The sequence below is a fragment of the Equus caballus genome, chromosome 8, assembly GCF_041296265.1.
Source record: "Equus caballus isolate H_3958 breed thoroughbred chromosome 8, TB-T2T, whole genome shotgun sequence".
In the NCBI taxonomy this organism is placed as follows: Eukaryota; Metazoa; Chordata; class Mammalia; order Perissodactyla; family Equidae; genus Equus; species Equus caballus.
Window position 1 is genome coordinate 15884593 of NC_091691.1, and position 16099 is coordinate 15900691.

Genomic DNA, 16099 nt, shown 5'->3' on the forward strand with positions numbered 1-16099 from the left:
ACAATGTCGATCAACCTCAAAAATGTTAGCTAAGTGAAAGAAGCCAGACGTGAAAAGCCACATATTGTATGACTCCATTTACATGAAGTGTCCAGAATATGTAAATCCATAGAGACAGAAGACAAATTGACAGTTGCCAGGGTCTGTGGGGTGGAGGAATGGGGAATAACTGCTTGATGGATACAGAGTTTCCTTTTTGGGTGATACATATGTTTTAGAACTGGATAGATGTAGTGGTTGTGCCCTGCCACTGAATTGTTCACTTTGAAATGGTTAATTGTATGCTATGTGAATCTCACCTCAATTTTTAAAAAAAGAATATATCTGAGTTTCACTTCATGGTCATGTTAATGGATGTAAAAAAACACTTGATAAAACTAACACCTGGTAATGATTTAAAAACAAAAACAGGGGGCTGGTGGGTGGCACAGCAGTTAAGTTTGCATGTTCCCCCTTCAGTGGCCCGGGGTTCGCCGGTTCGGATCCCGGGTGTGGACATGGCACTACTTGGCAAGCCATGCTGTGGCAGGTATCCCACATATAAAGTAGAGGAAGATGGCCACAGATGTTAGCTCAGGGCCAGTCTTCCTCAGCAAAAAGAAGAGGATTGGCAACAGATGTTGGCTCAGGGCTGATCTTCTTCAAAAATAAAATAAAAATAAATAAAAAACAAAAACAAACAAACTTGAGCAGAGTAGGAATAGAAGGGAATTTCCTCAACCTATTAAAGGGCAGCTTTGGAGGCTGGCCCCGTGACCCAGTGGCTAAGATCATGCACTCCACCTTGGTGGCCCAGAGTTTTGCGGGTTCGGATCCTGGGTGCAGATCTAGCACCGCTCATCAAGCCATGCTGAGGTGGTGTCCCACATAGCAGAGCCAGAAGGACCTGCAACTAGAATATACAACTATGCACTAGTGGGTTTGGGGGAAAGAAGAAGAAGAAAAGAATATTGGCAACAGACGTTAGCCTGTGCCAATCTTTAAAAAAAATAATAAAGGGCAGCTTCAAAATACCTACAGCTAACCTTTTTTTTTTTTTTTTTTGAGGAAGATTAGCCCTGAGCTAACATCTGCCAATCCTCCTCTTTTTGCTGAGGAAGCCTGGCCCTCAGCTAAGATCCATGCCCATCTTCCATCTTCCTCTACTTTATATGTGGGATGCCTACCACAGCATGGCTTACCAAGCGGTGCCATGTCTGCACCCAGGATCCGAACCAGCGAACCCCGAGCCGCTGAAGCAGAACGTGCAAACTTAACTGCTGCGCCACCAGGCTGGCCCCAAGCTAACGTATTTAACATTGAAAGTCTAAACACTTTCCTGCCTGCTATTTGGAACAAGGCAAGAATATCTGCTCTCATCACTCCGCTGCAACATTATACTGGAGGTCCTAGCCAGGACAATAACACACACACAAAAAAAGGAGAAAAGATGAAGTTAAATTGTCTTTATTCGTATGTGATGTGATTATTTATGTAGAAAGTCCTAAGGAGTTTACAAAACAAACAAAACTATTAGAACAAATTATTTTATGTAGTAAGATCAAAGGATACAAGACCAATGTATAAAAATGTACTGACAGGGGGCTGGCAGAGTACAGATCTCTGTACTCTGAAAACTACAAGACCTTACTGAGAGGAATTAAAGACCTAAATAAATGGAGAGATAGACCACACTCCTGCATAAAATGTCACTTCTCCTCATACTGATCTATAGATTCAATTCAATCCTGATCAAAATTCCAGCAGGTTTGTTTGGTTGTGGTTGAAATTATCAAGTAGATTCTAAAATGTATTTAGAAATGCAAACAAACTAGACTATCCAAAACAATTTTGAAAAACAGGAACAAAGTTGCAGCACTTAGTGCTGCCTGAGTTCAAGAATTACTATAAATTTGCAGTAGTCAAGACGGTGTGGTATTAACATGAGGATAGACATATAGATCAATGAAACAGAATAAAGGCCAAAAATAGATCCACACACATACAGTCAATTGATTTTTGACGAGGGTGCTAAGATGAGTCAATGAAGACAGGAAGCTGGCGCTGGAATATATCTGCACGGAAAAAAAAGTGAACTGTGATCCCTGCCTCACACCATACACAAAAACTAACTCGAAACAGATCAGAGGCCTAAAGGTAAAAACTAAAACTATAAAACTTCTAAAAGAAAACATCAGAGAAGACCTTTGTCACCTAGGGGTAGGCAAAGATTTTTCAGGACACACAAAAGCACAAACAATAAAAATAATTAATTGATAATTAGGACTTCATCAAAATTTTAAGCTTCTGTTCTTCAAAAGAACAGAAGAACTATTAAAAAATAAAACCGTTAACCATAGACTGAGAGAAAATATCCATTGTGTTTGTGTGTGTCCGTGTGTCTGACAAAGAACTCGTATTCAGAATATATAAAGAACTCATACAACTAAATAATGAGACAACCCAGTAAATAATAGGCAAAATAATTGAACAAATACTATCTGAAAGAACACATAAAAATGGTCAATATACATATGAAAAGATGCTCAGTATCTCTAGTTGACAGGGAAGTCAAATTGAAACCACAATAAGATACTACTACACACAGATTAGAATGGCTATAATTAATAAGACTAATGATTCAAAATGTTGGTAAGGATATGGAGCAACTAGAACTCACATACACTGCTGGTAGGAGTGTAAAATGGTATGATTACATTGGAAAAGTTTGGCAGTTTCTTATGAAATTAAATATACACTTACCATATGATCTAGCAATTCCACTCCTAGCTATTTACCTGAGATAAATGAAAACAAATGTCTATACAAAGACTTCCACATGAAGTTCATAGCGGCTTTACTCATAATAGCCCCAAACTGGAAACAACCCAAATGTCATGGAATAGGAGAATTGGATTAAAAATGTATGCTCTATCTATGCAGTGGAATAGTACTCAGCAATAAAAAAAGGAATTCCCAATACATGTAATGATATAGATGAACCTCGTAAACTTTTCTTTTTAATGTATGCTTTTTGGTGAGGAAGATTGGCCCTGAGCTAACATCTGTTGCCAATGTTCCTCTTTTTTTTCTCCCCAAAGCCCCACAACATAGTTGTATATCCTAGTTGTATGCCCTTCTAGTTCTTCTATGTGGGACACAGCCTCAGCATGGCTTGGCAAATGGTGCTAGGGCTACGCCCAGGATCCTAACCAGCGAACCCCGGGCCAGTGAACCGGAGCACGTGAACTTAACCACTACGCCACAGGGTCGGCCCCTCATAAACTTTTTTGTTCAACAAAAGAAGCCAGTGACAACAGAAAACATACCATATGGTTTCATTTACATGAAGTTCCAGAACAGACAAAACAACCTATAGTGATAGAAAGCAGATCAGCGATTGCCTGAAGCAGGGCCCCAGAGAATTGACTGCAGAGGGCACGAGGGAAAATTTCAGAGGATGAAAATGTTCTGTATCTCCACTGAAGTGTTTTTTAGTGTACGTAAATTATAGCCCAATAAAATGGATTAAAAAAATACTTCATCTGGATTCAATTCCTGGCTTTGCCACTTACTTACTAGTGGTGTAATCTTGGGCATGTTACTTCACTTTTCCATGCTTCTATTTCCTCAACAGAAAAGTGACAATAATAATAATAATATTTCCTTCATAGGATTTTTTGTTTCGATAGCCTCATAGGGTTTTTGAAAGGATCAAGTGACCAAATATATTGGGAACTGTGGTAGCCACCCTCCAAGACGACCTCCGGTGGTTCCTGCCTCCTCGGATTGCTGCCCCTGCATAGCTCCGTCCGTGTTGACTCGGCTGACCTGTGTCACCTACAGGATGTTGTCGAAATTGTGGTCTGTGGTTTTTGAGACTAAGTCAGAAAACACATTGGGGATTCTGCTCTTGGATCACTCTTCCTGGGGGAAGCCAGCCACCACGTGATGGCTCTCACGCAGCCCTCTGCAGAGGTCTGGATGGCGAGGAACGGAAGCCTCCTGCCAACAGCCAGCACCAGCTCGCCAGCCCTGGGAGGGAGCTGGCGGGTCCTTCAGTCCCCGTCAGGCCTTTAGACGACGGGCTGACAGCTTGACCGCAACCTCAGGAGAGATTCTGAGCCGGAACCATGCAGCTGAGCTGCTCCCAATTCTTTTCTTTTCTCTTTTTTTTGGGGGAGGGGGGGAGGATTAGCCCTGAGCTAGCACCTGCTGACAATCCTCCTCTTTTTGCTGAGGAAGACTGGCCCTGAGCTAACATCCATGCCCATCTTCCTCTACTTTATATGTGGGACACCTGCCACAGCATGGCTTGACAAGTGGTGCCATGTCTGCACCTGGGATCCGAACTGGCGAACCCCAGGCTGCCGAAGTGGAACGTGCGAACTTAACTGCTGCGACACCTGGTTGGCCCCTGAGCTGCTCCCAATTCTTGATCCACAGAGACTGTGTGAGCTAATAAATGTTTACTGTTTCAAGTCACTAAGTTTTGGGGTAATTTGTAATGCAGCAGTAAATAACTAATAGGAGCACTAATGATAGCTGACATTTATTGAGCTTTACCATGTCACCTACTATTACTGCTGTTGTTACCATTAACAGGTGATAAGCTATTTGTCCTCCATTTGTCCGCCTAGAACCACCCTTTTCCACCTGCTCTGTGCCCAAGGAGACTGACCTGTTCAGACTCAACAGTCTCCCTCATCTTTTCCCTTCTAATCACGTTTGGCCCATGGGGCGCCCCCTGGAGGAGATGGAAGGGAGAAGGAAGAGTGAGGCGAGGATATTTTTCCCTCTGCTCCCTCCCTGCCAGGTGCCTAGTCTGCCTGTGTCCCTCAACAGAAAGTCACAGTTTCTCTTAAGGTGGCTCTCTCCACACAGCTCCTTGGGTAGTGGGAACTGTTCCTTCCCCCAGCTCTCCAGGCCCAGGGAGGTCACAGTTCTGCCACGGTAACCAGCCCAGGACTGCGCTATCCCTGTGTTTCCCTACACCCCGCTCACACCTAAATAGTCCCCTTATTCAACCTTCCTCGAATTACCCAATCTGAGCATGCCATCTGTTTCCTTCTGGGACCAATCGGGCACCCTGGTTAAGATCCCCTCCTTTAGAGAAGGAAGTAGAAATGCAAAGAGGAGCAGGGAGATAACTCAGAAACGAAAGGAAAAGCAACAGAGGCCACCCAGAGGTGTGTTCTGCAGGTAACAGGCCCTAATAGAATGTCTGAATCAATGAATGAACGCAGGAATGAAGGACTTACTGGGCACCAGGTAGGACCCATTTGCCCTACTTTGTTGAAGGTCATAGGTGCTAAGACAGGATGTCAGCATCTGAACTACTTCAGCTAGGCAACTGATGACCAGCCCCACAGCCCAGCCCAGAATGGGCTTCAAGAAGTCTTGCCTTGGGAGGATTAACACACAGCCCGGGACAGCAAGGAAGCAGCCCCCCACCTCAGTGAGAGACTCGGGAGTTATTTTTGAAAAGCAAGCAAGGCCTGCCTGCGGGCGGCCCTGGCAGAGCGCAGAGCTGGAAGGGAGAGCCAGGAGCAGAGAGAACAGACAGCTACAGCAGAACCCACGCCCCGTCCCTGTGACGTCAGCCCCACGCACTGTGACATGACATGGTGGTGGAGGAAGGGGGGCGTCCTGTGTCCCCTTGGGAATTTTTTTTAATTGTGGTAAGATATACATCCCATGCAACTTATCCTTAGGAATTTTTGAGCCACACCCGCCCCGGGCTGAGTGACATCGGGGACCGGATGCCAACAGGAACAGGCAGTGGGATCACAGGCCAAAAATATTTGCGTCCAAATGGTGTGTGAGATTTTGCTGAAGTCTGGAAAACTCCTGAAATTGGAGGGAGGGTCATTGCTCTGAGGCAAAGTCAGGGGCCCAGGATTAGAAAACAGTTGCATCCCCAGCCCCTACAAAATAGTGGGAAGGCAGAAGCGGCTGTGGGGCAGGGTGGAGGGGAGCAGAGAGCAGGTGCAGGGCTTGAGTCTGAGCTGAGAGCTGCAGGGGGCAGAAAGGGAGGGGTAGGGAGGTGTCTAACGAACCGTGCAGCTGAAGGGAGAGGTCTTTGCAACTGGGAACAGGGGTCAGAGGCAGCCAGAGGGAGCCATCAAGACCCCAAAATAACTCCTGGTTCTGCCAGGAGACTCTGGAACTAATCAAGGCAGGGATAATCCAAAACTCCATCAGAGGGAGCTTGCTGAGAGCCCTGTGTCTCCAAGCGGGGACTGAAGCGGAGGAAAATTAACAGAAGATGTGGTTTGCAGCGTGGGGCTGTTTTCCTAGAAGATGGTGCCAACATCAAAGTGAGGTCTTCCTACGGCCTCAGTTGAGGGGTACCAGTAGCTTCCATCTCCTGAGTGCCTACTGTGTGCCCAGTGCTGTAGCACATGGCCAAGAATGTGAGCCCTGAAGTCAGCCTGCCTGGATTTGAGTCCCTGCTCCATTCCTTGCTGGCTGTGATCTTAGACAAGCCACTTTTTCTCCCCGTCTGAGCCTCAGTTTCTCTATCTGGAAAATTGGGGATAAAATTCATACCTGCCCCATCGGGTAGTTGAGAATAAGTGATCGATGCATGAGCGTTTTTAATAGGAATCTTCCCAGCAACCTGGGAGGGTAGGTCTCCATCTCCTCATCTTACAGGAGAGTAAACCGAGGCTCGGAGAGCCCAAGGCCACATGGTTAACAAGTGGAAGTGTCAGGAACCCCACTCGGGTCAGTCCAGGTTAGAAACACGTCCATTCACTAGGCTGGTGCCCTGGCCCCTCCTCGGCTGGGCAGCGTGGAGGGCTCAGCCCCTCACCCACCACCTCTCCCCATGCCCCACTCAGGGAGGCGGACGGAGTGGGGACGTTAGCCTCCAGGAGAGACATGTGGGGTCCAGTGGGGTGAATGTTGCCCTTGACTGGCTGTGAGACCTTGGCCGCGTCCTTTCCCTTCTCTGGGCCTCAGTTTCCCCAGTTGCAGAACAAAGGGGTGATTCTAGACCCAGAGAGTCTAGATTCTCGCTCACGGCTCTCCCGTGGGTGCAGGAGGCAGTGAGGAGGGGGTTAAGAGAGGCTGTCTTTCCTTCGCTGTTCCCCTCCCTTTCTCTGGGGGATGGTTCCAGCAGAGGGAAGGGCAAACTCAAAGGCAGGAACTGAGAGCGAACATGCATGTTTGGGGAGCTGCAAGCAGAATAATCTAGCAGCCTCGTTTATGCATCCATTTGATTATTCAAATAATGTTTATCACTGTGGGCCAGGCACTGTTCTAGTTACTGGGGATACAGCAGTGAACAACATAGAGGAAACTACTGTCTTCATGGGGCTCACATTCTAATTGGGGGAAATGGAAAAACCAAGTAAACAAACCAATAGCCAGGATAATTTCAGAACAGAATGAGTGCTATGTGAATAATAGCAAATACTTATAAAGCATTTACTACGGCCAAGCATTGTTAACAGATGTTAAATAATTTCATCCTTACTACAACCCTATGAGGTTGTGACACATCCTTTTCTACAGCTGAGGAAACCAGCACAGAGAGGTTAAGTAACTTGCCCAATGCTACACAGCTAGGAAGCAGCAGAACTGAGATTCAAACCCATGCCATCTGGCTCCATTGTGCTGGCTGGTGGGGAAAGCATTAAATAGGGTAATTCATTCAGGCAAGAGCATTCTAAAGAGGTGACATCTGAGCCGAGACACATGATAAGATGCCAGCCATGGGAAGTCCAGGAGGCAGAAGGTTCCAGATGGAGGCAACATTGAGTGCAAAGGCCCTGAGGCCGGTAGGAGCTTGACATGTTGGAAGAAAAGCAAGGCGGCTAGTTTTAGCGGAGCAGAGCGACAGGAGAAGAGGTCAGAGAGGTGCGGGGCAGACGCGTGGAGGGAGGGTGGGAGCGCAGGGAGGCTCCCGCATCCTCCCAGAGGGATGCGGAGGAAGCGCGGTTGAAAGAGTTTGTGACAGGCGTGGCACCCCCTCCTCTCCTCGCTGCAGGCCCATTAGCTCTAGGCAAAGCTGAACTTCCCCCCAGGGCCTCTTGCTGGGACAGGGCCCCAGCTGGGCCACCTGCCCGCTGTTTATCCTGGCCGGCACCGCCCCCAGGCGGCCACCTCCGTGACGGATGGGACCGGAAGGGCTCCTCTCATTCCTTCCTCCTGGGCGTAAATCCGCTCGCGCCCTGGCCCTGCGCTCCCCAAGGAGCCACAAATGAGGGCTTCCCACCCTCCAGCAGAGGCTACCTCCTGCCGTCAGGGACACCCCCCACCCCGCCCCCCACCCCCCGCAGCCCGCCTGCCCCAGGCCTGAGTCCTGTCTCCGCCGAGAGAGGGAGCTGGATGTTCCTCAGCCTCGTCTAGTCCTATAGGCCTGAGTTAGAATCCAGATTCCACCCCTGTGTGGTCTTGGGAGAGTGGCTTCACCTCACTGTGTCGGTTTTCCCATCTGAAAAATGGGAATCATAATAACACTAACCTCATAGGGTCATTGTGAGAATTAAATATGACGCGCCTGGGAGGGAGCTTTCTGGGGGCTGGAAATGTTCCACATCTTTGCCTAGGAGGCGGTAGATATAAAATTCAATGAACCGCACACCCTAGATTTGTACGTTCTACTGTATGTACATTACAGCTCCATTTTTACAAAGTGCAAAGTGCCTGGCCCACAGTTAGCACCACGTAAATGTTACCTAGTATTAATGTTAGGTATTTCGTAACTCTTTGTTGAATGAATGAAACCTTAGTGCCTTTTCATATTTCATTGATCATTTATTTGATTCCCAATGCTCTCAGTGCCTGGGTGCCTAAGGGAACTCAAACGCAGCATGTCCTGGACGGAGTCTTTCTTCCCTTCGCCTAAGTGTTGTTCCTCCCCCAGGCTTCCCCATCTGTCCAATGACTCAATCCAGAAATATGGATGTCACCCTGCCTGCCTTCGCCTCACCCCTCCCCCTCAGCACCTCACAGCCAACCCATCACCAAGACCTGCTGTATCGGACTGTCTCCAAAGATGGTCCCCAGCAATCCCTCCCCTCCCTGTAAAGGCATGCTGACCCCCAGTCGAGAGGTAGAGCTTGGGGCCACTGGGTGGGGTGGTAGTTAAGTTCACACGCTGGGCTTCAGCTGCCTGGGGTTCGCAGGTTTGGATCCCACTGCGGACCTACGCACCACTTATCAAGCCATGCTGTGGCAGGCATCCTACACATAAAATAGAGGAAGATGGGCACAGATGTTTAGCACAGGGACAATCTTTCTCAGCCAAAAGAGGAGGATTGGCAGCAGATGTTAGCTCAGGGCTATTCTTCCTCACCAAAAGAAAAAAGAAAAAAAGAGATAGAGGTTAACCATATGCAAAAGAATGAAGTTGGAGCCCTACCTTACTCCATATACAAAAATTAACTCCAAATGGATCAATACCTAAATATAAGAGCTAAAACTATAAAACAATTAAGAAGAAAACATAGGGGTAAATCTTCATGATCTCAGATTTGGCAATGGATTCTTAGATTTGACACCAAAAACACAAGCCACAAAAGAAAAAATAGGTAAATGGGACTGCATGAAAAGTAAAAACTTTTGTGTGTCAGAGGACATTATCAAGAAAGTGAAAAGACAACTATAGAATGGGAGACAACTATAGAATGATTTGCAAATCATACATCTGATAAGGGTTTGGTATCCAAAATATGTAAATAACTCTGACGACTAAACAACAAAAAGATAACAACCCAACCCAAAAATGGGCAAAGTACATTTCTCCAAAGAAGATATACAAATGGCCAAAAAGCACGTGAAGAGATGTTCAACATCCCTGGTCATTAAGTAAATGCAAATCAAAACCATAATGAGATACCACCTCACACCCACTAGGCTAGCTTTACTTTGAACAAAACAAAACAAAAAGCAGAGAATAACAAGTGTTGGCAAGGATGCAGGGAAATAGGAACCCTCATCCATTGCCGGGGGGAGTGTAAAATGGTACAGCCACTGTGGAAAACAGGTTGGTGGTTCCTCAAAAAGTGAAACATAGAGTTACCACTTGACCCAACAATTCCATTCCTAGGTGTCTACTCAAAAGAATTGAAAACAAGGACTCAGATACTTACCTACCAATGTTCACAGCAGCACTATTCACAAAGATGGAACAAATGTCCATCAACAGATGAGTGAATAAACAAATTATGGACTATCCATACCATAGAATATTATTCAGCAATAAAAAGGAACGAAGTACTGATACATGATATGACTTGGCTGAACCTCAGAAACATTATGCTCAGTGAAAGAAGCCAGACACAAAGGGTCACATGTTGTAGGATTCCTTTTACATGAAATATCTGGAATAGTCAAATCCATAGGGATAGAAAGCAAGTTGCTGGGGAGAAGGCAAATGGGGAGGAACGGCTTAGTGGGGACAAGGTGTTCTTACGAGGCAATTAAAAAGTTGAAATTAAGGAGAGGTGTTGGTTGCACAGCATTGTGAATGCACTAAATGCCACTGAATTGAACATATAATAATATGTCAGGGGCCGGCGCAGTGGCACAGAGGTTAAGTTCGCACATTCCCCTTCGGCGGCCCGGGGTTCGCCGGTTCGGATCCCAGGTGTGGATATGGCACCCCTTGGCAAGCCATGCTGTGGTAGGCGTCCCACATGTAAAGTAGAGGAAGATGGGCTCGGATGTTAGCTCAGAGCCAGTCTTCCTCAGCAAAAAAAAAAAAAAAAAAAAGAGGAGGATTGGCAGATGTTGGCTCAGGGCTAATCTTCCTCAAAAAAAAAAAGGACAAATAATAATAATAATGAGAGGTAGTGCTTATTTCCCCTCTCCTTGAATCAGGCTGGTCTTGGGACTGGCTTTGACCATTAGGATGCAGCAGAAGTGATGTGCTGGGACTTCTGAGCCCAGGCCTTAAAAACATGGCAGCTTCTGCTTCTTGGAAGCCAGCTGCTATGCTTTGAGAAGCCCAAGGCCCGTAGTAGGGCCACACGGAGGTGACCTGAGGCCCCCCAGCCAACAGCCCCAGTTGAGCTCCCAACCAGCACGGACTGCCAGCCGTGTGGGTGAGGCCAATTTAGAACCTTCCAGCCACCCCAGAGCCCCAGCTGACACGGCATGAAGCAGAACTACTCTGTCACCCCACAGAATCATGAAAAATAAGGTGTCATTTTAAGCCACAAGGTTTTGGGGCGATTTATTACACAGCAATGCACAACCAATTCTACCTCTAAAACCTTCACCAAGTCGCCCATTCCTCTCCCCTGGCCTCCAACACCCTAATCCAAGTCCCTCTGCTCCCTGCGGGCAGCGGCCTCCTGCCCGGCCTCCCCACAGGCGGTCCAGCCTCCTGAGATCCATCCTCCCCTGAAGCCAGAGGGAAACTTCTGACCCCTGATCTCATTCTCTCGGCCCTCCAGATAGTATCCAGGCCCCTAAGCGTGGGCAGCGAGCCCTGAATGACCGGTCCCCGCCATCTCTACAGCCCCAGTGCCGCTCACCCACTCCTCTACCCCTACGACTCACAGTTCCCGGAACTCAGCACTTGCTCTCAGCACAAGCTGTCCCTCTGCCGAAAACACTCTTTCCTACCGCCTCTCTCTTCTCCTGGCCAACTCTTTTTCTCCTTTGGGACTCAGCTCAGACATTGCCACCTCCAGGAAGCCTTCCCTCACCTCCCAGGCTGAGTTAGGTACCTCTTCTTGCCCCCATTCTTAGCCTTGTCACAGCAGCTGCCCCTGAATTGCTCTTGCCATCGTAGCAACCTAGCTCCTCACCATACCGTGAGCAATTTCAGGGTCTTCTTTGTGTTCTCAGAGCCTAGCACATAGTAGGGACTCAGGGAACCCCAAGGGAACAGAGGTGGGAATTCAGTAGTGTGGGCTGGGACCACCAGCAGTCTGACATGGGACTGGTGTGTGGGGGCTGGGGTGATAAATGTTAATACTGGGCGAGTGGAGCCCTCCCCCATGTGCCCAACACCCCCGGACTGCACCAACTGAACGACTTGTCCATCTCCCCAGTAAAGAGACAGTTCATGCAGTGGTTACTTGTATGAGTTACGCAGGCAGGCAGCCCAGGTTTCAAATCCTGGCTCTGCTACCTCTAGGCTGTGTGACCCTGGAGGAGTGACTTCACCTCTCTGAGCCTCCCTCCCCTCATCTGTAAAATAGGGCATGATAATGGCTCTTCACAGGTTTTTATGAGGACTAAATGAGATAATGTAGGTAAAAATGCTTAGCACCATAGTTAGCCTATGGCAGGCTCCTTGAAATGTCAGCTGGTTTCTTCTGGCCACACTGTGAGCTACACTGACCTAGGCCTCGCACTGTGCCTGGCACGTGGCAGGTGTTTGGCCAATGCCTTAGGAACAAATGGGTGAGGAATCTGATGGGAAAACAACAGCAATCATAACAGCAAACAAGTATTACTCATTCGATCTTCGCAACTACTAAAGGAGGTAGATACTGTTACTGTGCCCAATTTACAGGTAACAAAATTGAGGTCCGAGAGCGGGCTGGTCACAAGTAGTAGAGGCTGGATTTGAACCCAGACAGTCTGAGTCCTTTAACCCTTCAACCTCCACCCCTCACTGCCTTTCAAAGCCCCAAGGCCTGCCTCTCCTGTCAGCTTGGCTTTTAACCAGCTTTGTGATATCAAGCATGTGAACCTCCCTCCGGGCCTCAGTTTCCCCACCTGCCAAGAGAGGATTGTGGGAGCCAGTGTTGAAGGGCACTTCCTGTTGGTCTAAGAATCCAGGCCTGGCCAGTATCTGCTCAGTGCTGGTGACCAACTGACCTACCAGCCCCAGCTGGGGCAACACTTTCCCTGGGCTGGACCGTCGCAGGTGGGTCACCACATATTGACAACTACACTCTCCCCATCTCCCCTGCACTGGGGGGAGTCTGGCCTCTGCTTATTCCCAGCCCCCCCAGGGCCCCTGAGGGAAGCTGAGGCGGCCACCCCCAGATGTCTATTCCTGTCCCTGGCCTAGCGCCGTGCTGGGGAAGCAACAGCTATTTTGAGGCCCTTCTCCCTCCGAGCAGGAGCGGTGGGAAGGCGCTGGGAACATCCCGAACTGGGAGGCTGCCCGTCGCAGCCTCGCCCTGGATCTGGGCCACACCAGCCCCGCGGCTCTGCCCCTTTTTTCGGCTCTGGTAACGCGATCAAGTTCTGATCACAGCCACCACCCTGGGACGACCCAGGAGAACCGAGCCCAGAGGACTTCTGCTAGAGGCTGGAGCCCATCATGGCTGGGCCTTGCCCTTTGAGGAGAGGCCTGGAGAAGCCACAGCTGGACCCATGAGTCGGGAGAAGGAACTGAGCTTGAAATTGGTGAAGATAACTTTCAGGACAATGATATAAAAATACCTAACATTTCTTGAGCACTCATGATGAGACAGGCCCTGTTCTAAGCACTTGACATGGAAGTAAGTCATTTAATCCTCACAGAGAGGAAACTGAGGTTCAGAGAGGGGAAGTGAGTGGCCCAAGGTCACACAGCTGGTGAGTGGCTGAGTCAGGACTTGAACCCAGGTGAGCTGGCTCTGGAGACTATGCTTTTAATCGCTTTTCTCCCCTTTGAACTTTCCAAGCCCAGGAGGCTAATATAAATCAGGAGAATGAGCGCTGGCTTGAGAGTCTCCCCTCCTTTGCCATTCCGTCACGTGGCCCAACCAGATTACCTTGGTGAGCTCAGCTTCCTCACCTGCAAAATGGGGATGATGATAGTAGCCATTTCCAGGACTGAGGTAAGGATTAGTAATAATATACTTCGGGGACTGGGGCTCAGTAACTCCTCTAAATTGTGAAACTAACATATACACATGGTAAAATAATATGGTACAAAAGAGGACACAGCAAACAATGGGTTCCCCCTCCTACTTCACACCTTTAATTCCTGTCCCCAGAAGTAACCACCATTAACAGCTTTTGTGTCACCTTTTGGAAATTTTCCACAGCACAGAAAGACAGAGAAGCTGTGTAGGATGGTGATTAGGGACATGGACTGCCTGGTTCGAATCCTGGCTCTTCTGCTTACTAGCTATGTGAAGCTTGGCCAAGCTACTTGGTCTCCGTGAGCCTCAGTTTCCTCATCTGTAAAATGGGGTTAATAAAATTAAGCACCTACTTTATAGGGTAGTTGTGAGGATTAAATGAGTCAATCTATGTCAAGTGTTTAGAACATTCTCTGGCACATGCTTGTTCAAAAAATAGACAGTGGATCCTTTCTGACAGACACTGAGGTAGCCTTTTGCAATCACAAACAATGCTGAAAGACACGTCCTTCTTCACCTGTCATTTGGCACAAGAGCAAGAATCTCTGTGGGATAAATTCCTGGCAGAGAAATTGCTGGGTCAAACAGTAGTGCCCTTGTAATTTCAATTAGCTTTCGGATGGGCAAATCCTCGCAGCAGGCAGGGAAGAGGGAAGAGGTCCGGAAGGCAGTGGACAAGGAGGAGCGAGATGTGGTGTTCCATCTCCGAGGTCCAGGGAGGACCATGTCTGCCCCAGAAACCTGGACGACGCAGCAGCTCCCCAGGCCCTTGGCCAGGCAGATGGAGGGTTTAATTTTATCCAGATTGTCTCTATAAGGCTTTTACAGGGAATTGGTTGATTGGATTAGAGGAGCAGGAGCCCCTAACGAGCACCGGCTGCTTACAAAACGCTGAGCAGATACAATTTGCCTTTGCCATCATCCGCCACGGCAGCATCCAGTCTTGGATAGGGACCCCTTGGATGCCAAAGGCACTACAGGATGGCACCCCAATTGGGTTTGCCTTCTTTGAACATCCTTCTAGGTCCCAGACATCCCGGAAGAGGTAGAGAGCAAGGGGTTAAGAGTACAGGTTTTGGGATAGGACAAAAAGTCCTTTGAGGAAATTACCGTGGGAATTTGGGTAAGTCATTTTCCTTTCTGAGCGTCAGAGAGTAATGGGACCTACCCTCCTGGGTTGTTGTGAGGACTACATGAAGTCAAGCACATAAAGTGTGTAGTACAGGGCCTCGCATATACTGAGAGCCTAATAAATGGTAGCCCAGAAGATAAAGATGGGGAATAAAGGCGGCTCCTCTGGCCCCCACCACAGAAGACCCCAGAAGGAGGTACACAGTTACCCCAACCACCTCCTAGGGAGCGCTCCAGATTTCCCAGGCTGCGAACGGGTTGTGATTTATGTTTCCAAGGAAGTTTTAATTCGGTTTTGTGTCTGATCCAAAAGGGCAAACTGAGGGTAGGAACTCTCATGTGGGAAGAGGGGAAGTTTCCCAAGCCTCCTCCGCCGTCCTGCACGTATCTGATCTGAAACCTACTCCTCAGAGAAGTCCCTGGAGTAAGAGCATCAGAGAGCACTCCCCTGATCCCAGCAGCACCTGAGCGGTTAAGGGACAGGCTCGGGGTCGCAGAGATCCCCACGAAGCGAGATCCCCACGAGGCTATTCGAGCGTGAGCTGTGCGCCTGAGTTCGCCTCTCCGAGCCTCAGTCCCCTTCCTCGCCTGTAAAGCGGGGATAATAATGGCTCTGTGGCACGGCTGCGGAGAGAATCGAGGTGACTGACGGTGGCACCTCGCCCCCGCCCCTGCCAGCCCGGCGTTCCGGGGGCGGCCACGGCCCGGGCGCGCAGCCGTCTCCGCCAAGCGGATCTCGCAGCCCAGGAGGAGGCCGCCGCCCTCCACGCCCCGGCGGGCGGGTTCCCCCGCGGCCTCCCGCGCCGCGCGGCGGGGACCCGGGTAATTGCAAACAGCCGCCGGCCTCATTAGGAGACGTGTAATTAGCGGCTGGCGCAGCCGGAGCCGGCACTGGCTAATTACCGCGGGGAGCGGGCTGCACCGCCGACGCCGCCCGCCAGGCGATGGCGCTGTCTGGGCCCCGGTGGCGCGGGGACCGCCTGGGTGTGCTTCCTCCCGGGGCTATGCCTGGGAGGAGGAGTCAATCATTCATTCAACACAGCGTTTACGGTGCACTCACTGCCAGGCGTTTTGACCACGTTATCTCGTTTAAATCTCAATTCCACCCACGAGGAAGGAAACATTATCTTATTGCACAGATGAGCAAACTGAGATCTAGAGGTGAGTTAACCCCCCATTTCCACGTGGCTGGAAAATGAGGGACAGGTGATTCGAACCGA